A 12,426-nucleotide genomic window follows, 5' to 3' on the forward strand; every position below is an offset into this window, starting at 1 on the left:
CATAATTATATTATATATATATCTCTGCATGGTATATTTAGTTTACAATATATGTTAATCAATAATTCATATATATGTCATACTATGTATTTACCATTTAGAAGGTACAGAAACAACTCAGTAAGTTTAAGTTAATTGGATTTCAAAACAATAGTTATTCATGGGAGTACATAAGTGAAATGTACAAGTTCCGATGCCCAGCATCAAAGCCGCTACATAAAATTTTCATCAAGTCAACCCATATTTCAAAAAGATAAGAGAAGACAGTCAACTCCGACAAATCCAGGATATAGGTAATTAAAAGTGTAAGGAAAAGACCTTCCTCAATAATTTATGGTAAGGTAGGTCAAAAGGTCCTGTGAAAGTATTATTAGATATTTAATTTTAATGCTTAAAAAGTTGTTATATTCACCTACAGTACCGCAGTGCCATCTGGAGGCAGATGGGCAACATTATATTATTTCATTATTTGTCCTATGCCATATTAGGAGTTGAAATAACGTCATGAGGTTATTAGCATGCGAATACACCCACCCTACCTGATTGGGAATCCCTAATCTAAAGGGGATGATTCTTAGATAAGGGGGGGAATAATTATTCGTGTGCGGAGTAGAAGGAGAGAGCGATCAAGAGAAAAGAGAGGAGAAGAGAAGTTGAGGTCTATCAAGATGAAAGCCATGGTGAGATGCGCTATGATGGACCACCCAGCTTTCCTAGGAGCAGAGGTGAGATTCCTGCTAGGACTTGGTAAGAGACACAGAAAATGATATTTCATTTTATTAAGACTAATTTGATAGTGTGGGTGAAATTATACCATCTAGATTGGCGAATAAATAAATGATTAAATTAATTGATCATCTCCATGTTGAGATGTAGTCTTAGGATATTGTGAGGCTTCATTCTACCTGCAGAAGAATCTAGACTCATAATCTAGCAAAGCATTAAATGATTGCTTATATATATATATATATGGATAGAACATTCTTCGCCAAGCTAAGTGATGGATTCCCACAAGGAAGATTTGTTTCAAATCCTTTCCATTTAAGATCCTAGATCCCTGTTATTTGTCTTAATATTCTTACCAAAGTTATATTCTTGGATGGATTTGCCCATCTTGAAGTCATGTGATGTGTAGTTGGTTAGGGGGGGGCAGAATGTATTTAGCATTCTATATTGATGTCTAGGATTAGACATGCCCGTCCTGATATCATGAGGTTTTCTCTGAACAGAAGTAATGTATTAACTTATGTTCCTACTTTGATATCCTAACCTAATAGTAGCTTGGTTATAATGTGACAAGTTATTTCCACTCACATGTATTGTTAAGCTTGTAATGCTTTATATTAACGCTATATATATTCATTCACATGTATCATTGTGTTTATTTACTTATATATGTTTATAATCTTGTAACCAATAAATCTGCATATTTTTATAATACCTGTGTATCATTGTATAATGCAGAATTACATTTTATCATTAATATCATCTCACGTCAAAAAGAGCTTATTTATCTGAGGAAATAGTCGGACTCAGATGTGAATTGTATCAATTAGGTTGTCTACAATTCACCAGGTCATGATTTTAAGAATTTATGACAATTTTTATAAATTTTATTTTTTTATGGTTAATTATTTTTATGACCATAAACTAATAATTCTTAATTGAATTATTACCACCCGACAGGGGGCACACGTGAACTAGCAGCAGGACGGATCCGACAGGCTGTTCATCTGCCGGAACAGCCTGCCGGACTCCCCTGCTGCTAATGTGAAAGTACCCTTACACAGATATGCCATTTCAGTGCCCTATGTTATGCACAGCATATGGCAGTGGGAAAAAGCATTTGAATGAGCCAGCAAACACATGGATTTCTGCAAGCCCCATTTAGGTGAATGGTACTGATTTTCAGTCATAGAAAATTCTGCATCAAAATCCACATTGTGGGAAATCACCCTAAAAGAGCACCATGCACATTTAAGGCTCATGTGGTGATTTAACCATCTTGTGCTGACAACTGTAGAAGCTCTGGGGTGAAATAATAAATTAAATCCCTGAGAAGTGTCCGCATATTGTAAACAGCACCCCTCAAGGTATTTATTAGGGGAGGAGTAAGCATTTTGACCCCAATGGTGTTTTGCAGAAATTAATGAGCAGGGGATTGTGCGAAATTGTTTTCTACAGATATGGCATTTCAGTGCTCAATATGCCGTGCCCACCTTGTGCCAGCTGAGACACACCACACCTTTTAAATTGTTAAGCAGGTTCTACTGGGTACTGAAATGCCATAAATGTGGATGTAAACTGATGTTAATCCTCCGGCATCAGAGTTTCCCTGATGCCAGCAGATACAGCAGGGGCCTGGCTGACAGTAACAGATGGGCTCCTGCTGCTGATCAGGCAGCTCCTGTGTCTGCCTGATCAGTGCTCTCTCTGGTCCTTAACTCACTGACGGCTGAACTGTATATGAACAGTGCATGTCGTCTACACATTAATACTAGGTAAATACAACATCAGATGAACAACAACAAAAGGTAAATTACACAGTGTCATAATGTATTTAACAAAAACTAGGCCAAAATGCAGAAGCTGTGTCTGAAAAATTAAGTGTACCCTTAGGCTACATTCACACGAACATATTTTGTTTCCGTTCCGTTCTTTCTGCAGATAGGATGTGGACCCATTCATCTCAATGGGTCCGCAAAAAATGCAGACAGCACACCGCATCAGTATGTCCATTCCGTAGCCCTGCAAAAAATATAGATCATGTCCTATTCTTGTATGTTTTGCGGACAAGGATAGGCATTGTTACAATGGATCTGCAAAAAAAAAGGATGCAACACAGATGACATCATATGTATTTTTTGTGGATCCGCATTTTGCAGACCGCAAAATACATACGGTCGTGTGAATGTAGCCTTACTGACTGCATAGGAATTAAGATGGTAAGTAGCAGCCAGGTGCTTCAAATCAACTGCCTTTGCTTAAATGATCATGATCAAGTGTGACCATCTCTATAAAAGCAGAAGATTTGGCACTTAGCTGGTTTGGAGCATTCAGGCGTGGGTTAACCAGATGCCAAGGAGGAAAGATATCAGCAATGAGCTTAGAGAAGCAATTGTTGCTGCCCATCTCTCTGGGAAGGGTTACAAGTCCATTTCCAAACAATTTGAAGTCCATCATTCTGTAGTAAGAAAGATTATTCACAAGTGGAAAACATTCAAGACATGAATATCTCCCCAGAAGTGGATGTCCCATCAAATTCACCCCATGTTTAGTCCATGTTTTATGGACAGTAGATATGGATCCACAACAACCGATTGTGCCAAACAACCGGTTTGACTTTGGGAAAGTCCTGAGGTTGTTTTCCTGGTGGTGCCCTGGTTTTCACTCTTTAACCCCTAAACAGAGATTTGGCCTTTGCTGCAGAGGAGGCATACCGCCGCATCTGCTCTCACTTGTGGGCTATTGCACGCACCCCAGTGCATCCCCTTAGTTATGGGAGAGCAAAGCATGCTTCGTGATTACTGTCCCTGCTCGCAGGTGGGGTTACTGGTATATAAAGTGGCTTCACTGACAATGAAGCGCCCAAGCATGGTTGTTAATACCTGTTAGGGTCCATTTACACAACCGTAGTGTATTGCGGATCCGCAAATTGAAATCCGCAATACACCTGGCCGGCACCCCCATAGAACTGCCTATTCTTGTCCGCTATTGCGGACAAGAATAGGACATGTTCTATTTTTTTCCAGAGCCGCAGACCGGAAGTTCAGGGCCGCGCTCCAGAAATGCGGATGTGGACAGCACACTGTGTGCTGTCCGCATCCATTCCTGCCCCATAGAGAATAAATGGGTCCGCACCCGTTCCGAATAATTGCAGAACGGGTGCAGACACATTGTACGGACGTCTGAATGGAGTCTTAACCTCTGCTGAAGCTTCCAGCTGCTCTACCCTTCTGTGTACCGAACTTTTGCCAATTAACCCTGACCTTCCCTGCCTATCTGCCACCAGCTTTGACCCCTGCATTGCCTGACTACAATTCTGACTGCTGTCTGCTACTTGGATTACCTGAACTATTGACCTCTGCATTGTCTGACTTTGATTCTGCCTGCCGTCTTCTGTAAGTTCGTCTGTACCCCTGACCTTGCACTGTCTGACAACGAGTCCACCTGACCCTGTATACCGTATTACTCTGAACTTTGTTTTGCCTTAGTATCAAGGGACTTTTGTCTACCTTCTCCCAGTAAAGATCATCTGTTAAGTTACTCTGCCTCTGTTGGACTCTGTACACACTCCTGCACCCTTTCTGGGTGACTGGTGTAAACACTGTTGTCCCAACTATGGGAGTCAGCAGTCAGCAATATTGGGCTAATTCCTACTTCACTATCAGCTGACCCAGAGGATCTACATCCTCTGATCCTGACAGATACCATGCAATGAGAAATTGCAAAGAATTAGAGTTACATCTAAGACTCTACAGGCCTTATCATGGTAAATGTTCAAGCAAATGAGAGTACAATTACAAAAAGACTAAAAAAGTATGGTTTGTTTGGAAGGGTTGGCAGGAGAAAACCTCTTCTTTCTAAAAAGAACATGGCAGCACAGCTTAAGTTTGCAGAGTTGCATCTCAGCAAACCACAAGACTTCTGGAACAATGGGGGAGATTTATCATCTCCCTGTGCCTCTTTTGTGGCATATAAAGTCACATACCTTGTGTTTTTGACTTTTAAATGCCACTTGCGAGAATTTTTGTTTCTGCACTGCCCTCGTCACTTTCTGAAAAGGGCTGTGGCAAGGGTCAGGAGTGGGTGGGTCCTGCAGGTCAGCCACATTTATTTTCATTTGCGCTTGTTTTCAGGTGCAAATGAAGATAGAAATATACGACAGAAACTAGTCATAAATTAGACGTATCCTCCAGAAGTACAGGAGATTTTAAAGACCAGCGCAAAATGTCAGTCTTTGGACAGATGAGATGTTTGGCTGTAATGCACAGTGCTATGTTTCAAGAAAACCAAACATACCATATCAGAACAAATACCTCATACCAACTGTCAAGTATGATGGTGGAGGGATGATTTGGGCTTGTTTTGTAGTCCAAGGACTTAGGCACCTTGCTGTCGTTGAGTCAACCATGAACTTCCCTATATACCAAAGTAATCTATAGTCCAATGTGAGGCCATCCAACAGTTAAAGCTTGGCCAGAACTGGGCCATGCAAGAGGACAATGATCCCAAGCATACCAGCAAATCTATAACAGAATGTCTGAAAAAGAAAAGAATCAAGGGGCTACAACGGCCCAGTCAAAGCCCAACCCAACTGAAATGCTGTGGACGGACCTTAGGAGAGCTCTGCATAAATGAATGCCCACAAAGTTCAATGAACTGAAGCAACGTTTGTAAAGAAGAATGGGCCACAATTCCTCCAATTTGTGACACTGATAAAGTCATACAGAACATGATTACTTCAAGTTACTGCTGCTAAAGGAGGTTCTGCAACCTATTGATTCTTGCGCTGTACATATTTTCACACATGGCTTTTCCATTTTGGTTTAGTTTTTGTTAAGTAAATAATGACACACTATAATTTTCTTTTGCAGGCTGGAGCATGGCACCGTTTAGACTCCATTGAGGGTGGAGTTAAGATCCTGTATATTGGGCTGCTTCACCCTCCTTGCGGAATGAGCTGTATATTATAAGTAGTGGGGTAGTTCAGCGTGTCAGGTGTAACCGTGACAGCCTACACGTCACTGATGGAGAGCTGCAGCAGCAAACTGAGATGGTCTGTGATAGTGAAGTTTGGTCTGGCCAGTGAACCGGACTGGACTAGAACTGTTGATCCTGAGAACCTATTGCGTGGTGAACCACTGTTCTGTTGTTTAGACCAGCACCGTGACTTGCTAATCATCTGGTGCTGGGATTAGTTCAATTCGAGGGAGAGGCCACAGGCACAAGGTTAAACAGGGCTCTGCCAAGTTTTAAACAAGGTCCTGTGGCTCCATGTATTAATAAAGCAGTGATTGAGCATGCACACTGCTGCCCCATTCACGCTATGGGATGAGACACACTATTAGCTCACTGAGGGATTGGGTTACATGCTGCCCATAAAAATCTATGGAGTGGAGGGGGAGATAGCTGCTGGAGGAAACAGACACATAGCGAGATGCTGCTGAAAGCTCTAGTAAGTTTTCTATCTCAACCAAATGCCGAATTCACAGTGCCTCTGCTGCTGCTGCTTATAAGGATCTGCTTCAGAGAGATGGGAGACCAGAATCTCTTTTTCTCTGTGTGTGCTGGTAATGAGAGACATCACAGCAGCTAGTCCTACTACCACCTACAACTAAGAATTAGAGACAGCTTAGAGAGGTGTAGACCGGTGAAAACTATACTTCTCGGTTTAATGTTTTATAGTTGTTGTTTTAAAAGGAAATCTTTTTTAGTATTTATTCAAGACTAGGAGCATTTAACCCCTTCCGAACATCCGCCAGAAACCCAGTGGCAGAATCCATGATCAGCATTGTAACCTCTCAGATGCCATGTCAATTGCAACCTTGGCAACTGACATGTCTTTTCCCAGAATCGCTGCGATCCTAGGAACTAAATGTCTCCCTTAGGCCTCATGCACACGACCGTATTTTTTTGCGGTCCGCAAAACGGGGTTCCGTTTTCCCGTGATCCGTGACCGTTTTTTCGTCTGTGGGTCTTCCTTGATTTTTGGAGGATCCACGGACATGAAAAAAAAAGTCGTTTTGGTGTCCGCCTGGCCGTGCGGAGCCAAACAGATCCGTCCTGAATTACAATGCAAGTCAATGGGGACGGATCCGTTTGACGTTGACACAATATGGTGCCATTTCAAACGGATCCGTCCCCATTGACTTTCAATGTAAAGTCTGGAGTCCTTATACCATCGGATCGGAGTTTTCTCCAATCCGATGGTATATTTTAACTTGAAACGTCCCCATCACCATGGGAACGCCTCTATGTTAGAATATACTGTCGGATATGAGTTAGATCGTGAAACCTCATTTCCGACAGTATATTCTAACACAGAGGCGTTCCCATGGTGATGGGGACGCTTCTAGTTAGAATATACTACAAACTGTGTACATGACTGCCCCCTGCTGCCTAGCAGCATCCGATCTCTTACAGGGGGCCGTGATCAGCACAATTAACCCCTCAGGTGCCGCACCTGAAGGGGTTAATTGTGCTGATCACGGCCCCCTGTAAGAGATCGGGTGCTGCCAGGCAGCAGGGGGCAGTCTTGTACACAGTTTGTAGTGTATTCTAACTAGAAGCGTCCCCATCACCATGGGAATGCTTCTGTGTTAGAATATACTGTCGGTTCTGAGTTTTCACGAAGTGAAAACTCTGCTTTGAAAAAGCTTTTATGCAGACGGATCTTCGGATCCGTCTGTATAAAAACTAACCTACGGACACGGATGCCAATCTTGTGTGCATCCGTGTTCTTTCACGGACCCATTGACTTGAATGGGTCCGTGAACCGTTGGCCGTGAAAAAAATAGGACAGGTCATATTTTTTTCACGGCCAGGAAACACGGATCACGGATGCGGCTGCAAAACGGTGCATTTTCCGATTTTTCCACGGACCCATTGAAAGTCAATGGGTCCGCGAAAAAAAACTGAAAACGGCACAACGGCCACGGGTGCACACAACGGTCGTGTGCATGAGGCCTTAAATTGAGATCACTGGAGCCATTTGGTTTGTAAGGAAGCACCGCACCTTATGAAGGCCCTGAGTCCTGTTATAGCAAAGTTCCTATCAAGCCTGTCAGTTGCAGGGTTTGATAGGAATGTAGTAATTCTCCCACAGACTGCAATGGTAAATCATTACAGTCTATTGAAGAAGCAAGCATACAATCAAATTTTAAAGTTCCTTAGGGGGGCTTAAAATAAATGTAAAAAAAAAAGTTTATAAAATCTAAAAAAATTATAGGATATAACAATTCAAATCCCTCCTTTCCATATATTAAAAATAAACAATAAGAAAACAGATAATTAGTATCAACACGTCGCAAAATGCCCATACTATAAAAATATAAACCTATTTATCCTGTACTGCCATCTTTTGGTTACTTCACCTCCCAAATAAAATCTAATAAAAAGTGATCAATACGTCATACACACCCGAGGTATCAATAAAAACTACAGATCACCTCGCAAAAAAACTGAACCCTCACACAGCTTCATAGACATTAATAAAAGAAAAGGTATGGCGGTCAGAATATGGTGATGCAAAGAAAAAAAAATTTTTTTTCAAGTTTTTATTTATTTTTTAAGTGTTAAAACTGACTCGCAGAATGAAGTTAACATGGCAAGGACCACTGTAAAAACAAAACCCATAAAACAATGACAGAACTGCATTGTTTTTCTAATTCTTCCCTATTTAGAATTTTTTTCCAGCTTCTCACTACATTGTATGCCATAGTAAATGGTGACATTAAAACAGTACAACCCGCAAAATAAAAAAGCACTCATATGTCTATTTGAATGGAAAGATATAAAAAAAATACATTTATGGCTCTGGTAAAGCAGGGAGTAAAAAATGAAAATGAAAAAGAATTGACAATCGTTTCATCAAATAAGGGTTAATTGATCTATGTTTCCTTGTGTGTGGCCTCATATACATGGCAAAACTGTGTGCAGGGAGCACTTATGGCATCACAGCTCTGTGGTTCCATTTTACAGAACAGTAGACATTCAGTGTAATGCTGCATAGTGCCTCCACTAGGCCCACTGTTCTCTCCTAAAATAGATGTTAACAGGGCAGAACACATCACAATTTTTTTCTCTGCTTGCCCATGAGGCCTCAAGTTTGTTTATAGCATAGTGATTGGCTTGCCTTCCCCGTTACTCGTGTATGAAACTGTAACCTACCGATGGAAGCAAAGTTGTTGAAAAACCTGTAAAACCTGTAGTCTCATGACAAGGCGGTACAGGTCCTCAAGTCAGAGGAGTAGTCCTCAAGTCAGAGAAGCAGAAAAAGGCTGTTTCTGTTCAGGCATGTGTGTGCATAGCAGTTACTGGATCAAGCCTTTGTCAGGGAGAGAAACCCTGCCACAAGAGCTGCTTTATGAACACCATAACAGCCTACTACATGAGAAAAATGGGTTGTCACAGAAGTTGCATCACAGAGGTAGAGACAACCTAATGCCATATGCAGCAGCAGAGTTCACAGTCAGTGTGAACACCCATGGAAAATGTTGGCATAACCCAGAGCTAATCAGCAACGACCAGATCATAGAAAAAGGGCATCTGGCAGGGGAAGGCTGGGTACTACTGCCCCGCTGCAATATTTACCTGTAGCACCATCCTAAATGCTGAGAGCATCCAATCGTTATGGACCTGGCCGGCAGCTGCGAGGACGGCTTGGGTTGCACCCTGGACATCGGCCCACTAGGAAATTTCTCTGTAGGGTCTATGGCCAATCCGCCCCTGGCGCCTGGTGTACAGAGCCACTATTATTGAGAGAAATGCAGACATCAGCTATTAAAAATATTGTTCAAGAAACCTTTGCCATACACTTGGACTGTCCAAATGAGCCTGGTGCTGTCACTGTTGCAAGTACCATATACAGTCAGGTTCATAAATATTGGGACATCGACACAGTTCTAACATTTTTGGCTCTATACACCACCACAATGGAATTGAAATCTAACGAACAAGATGTGTTTTAACTGCAGACTGTCAGCTTTAATTTGAGGGTATTTACATCCAAATCAGGTGAACGGTGTAGGAATTACAACAGTTTGCATATGTGCCTCCCACTTGTTAAGGAACCAAAAGTAATGGGACAATTGGCTTCTCAGCTGTTCCATGGCCAGGTGTGTGTTATTCCCTCATTATCCCAATTACAATGAGCAGATAAAAGGTCCAGAGTTAATTTCAAGTGTGCTATTTGCATTTGGAATCTGTTGCTGTCAACTCTCAAGATGAGATCCAAAGAGTTGTCACTATCAGTGAAGCAAGCCATCATTAGGCTGAAAAAACACAACAAACCCATCAGAGAGATAGCAAAAACATTAGGCGTGGCCAAAACAACTGTTTGGAACATTCTTAAAAAGAAGGAACGCATCGGTGAGCTCAGCAACACCAAAAGACCCGGAAGACCACTGAAAACAACTGTGGTGGATGACTGAAGAATTCTTTCCCTGGTGAAGAAAGCACCCTTCACAACAGTTGGCCAGGTCAAGAACACTCTCCAGGAGTGTGTCAAAGTCAACAATCAAGAGAAGACTTCACCAGAGTGAATACAGAGGGTTCACCACAAGATGTAAACCATTGGTGAGCCTCAAAAACAGGAAGGCCAGATTAGAGTTTGCCAAACGACATCTAAAAAAGCCTTCACAGTTCTGGGACAACATCCTATGGACAGATGAGACCAAGATCAACTTGTACCAGAGTGATGGGAAGAGAAGAGTATGGAGAAGGAAAGGAACTGCTCATGATCCTAAGCATACCACCTCATCAGTGAAGCATGGTGGGGGTAGTGTCATGGCGTGGGCATGTATGGCTGCCAATGGAACTGGTTCTCTTGTATTGATGATGTGACTGCTGACAAAAGCAGCAGGATGAATTCTGAAGTGTTTCGGGCAATATTATCGGCGCACAAGCAGGAACTGAAGACATTTGCAGTAGAGGCCTGGTAGAGCATAACCAGGGATGAAACCCAGCGTCTGGTGATGTCTATGCGTTCCAGACTTCAGGCTGTAATTGACTGCAAAGGATTTGCAAGTTTGATTTATGATTATTATTCTGTCCCATTACTTTTGGTCCCTTAACAAGTGGGAGGCACATATGCAAACTGTTGTAATTCCTACACCGGTCACCTGATTTGGATGTAAATACCCTCAAATTAAAGCTGACAGTCGGCAGTTAAAGCACATCTTGTTTGTTTCATTTCAAATCCATTGTGGTGGTGTATAGAGCCAAAAATGTTAGAATTGTGTCCATGTCCCAATATTTATGGACCTGGCTGTAGATTGCTTAAGCACTTTGAAGTTAAAGGGGTATTCTGGTTGTTAAAAGTTATCCCCTATCCACAGGATAGGAGATGACTATTCGATGAGTGGGGGTCCTAATGCTGGAACTCCATGAAAATGAGGACCCTGTAACCCTCAGAGCACCCAAAACTAACAGAGCAACAGGTTGGGCATGCAAACTGCAGCTCCATAAATCCCTATATCAGAGCGTTGTACTCGGCTGTCTACGGAACTCCTATAGAGATGAATGTAGTGACAGAAGCAGTAGAGCGCATTCTTGACCTGCTGCTCTGAGGGTAGGGTAGCGGCTCAGAAGGGTACAAGGTACCTGTTCTCAGCGGTAGGATCCCAACCAATCTAATAATCATCCCCTTATTCCGCGGACATCGGATAACTTTTAACAACTGGAATACCCCTTTAACGATATGCATACCACTGCTCTTACACCGTCACAGTTGTTTTCTGTATTTCAGTAAAGAAAGAGTTAGCTGCAACTACTAAGTCAATCTGTTGCCTATCCACCTGCACCTTACAAAATTAAAATCAACTGATTTGCATTATTTAAAGGGTTTCTTCAGGATTTTTATATTAATGGACTATGCTCAAGATAGGGTACAATATCCGGATAGGTCATCAATATCAGATCGGTGGGAGTCCGACTCCCGGCAGAAACCAACACTGATCCGGCTCACCTGTGTGAATCCCAGATGCAAGGACAAGTGCAAGACAGCACTATAAGCCTACATGCACTTGAACGTATTTTGTTTCCGTTTCGTTATTTTTGCGGATAGGATGTAGACCCATTCATTTAAATGGGTCCGCAAAAAATGCTGACAGCACACGTGTACTATCCGCATCCGTATTTCCGTTCCGTAGCCCCGCAAAAAAAATAGAGCATGTCCTATTCTTGTCCGTTTGGCGGACAAGGATAAGCATTATTACAATGGATCCGCAAAACAAAAACGGATCTTCAAAAAAACGGATGCCATACGGACATCATCGGGTTTTTTTGTGGATCCGCAATTTGCGGACGGCAAAACACATACGTTCATGTGCATGTAGCCTTATACAGCAAACAAAAACATATAAGTAAGTGTATTACTATGAACTAACATCCCCCTCATCTGCCAGCTTTGCAAACTTGTTGTGGTGTGTCAGTTTAGGTGTAGCCTCCCTGGCACTCTTCCCTCTACCCCGCTTTCTGTTACCCTGCTAGCTACCTCACTTTCCTGATCCCCCATGCTACCAACCTCCCCCACATCTACCCCATAGAGTGCCTGCTGAGTGAACAGTAAACTGTTTTCCAAATTGCCAACGATTTTCAGAGTCGAAACTCGCTCGTTTAGATACAGGATTGCTCACATTTTGAACAAAGATATGCACCCACCCTCAAACGGCTGTTCCAGGACTGCATACATTAGACAGGATG

The sequence above is a fragment of the Bufo bufo genome, chromosome 3, assembly GCF_905171765.1.
Source record: "Bufo bufo chromosome 3, aBufBuf1.1, whole genome shotgun sequence".
In the NCBI taxonomy this organism is placed as follows: Eukaryota; Metazoa; Chordata; class Amphibia; order Anura; family Bufonidae; genus Bufo; species Bufo bufo.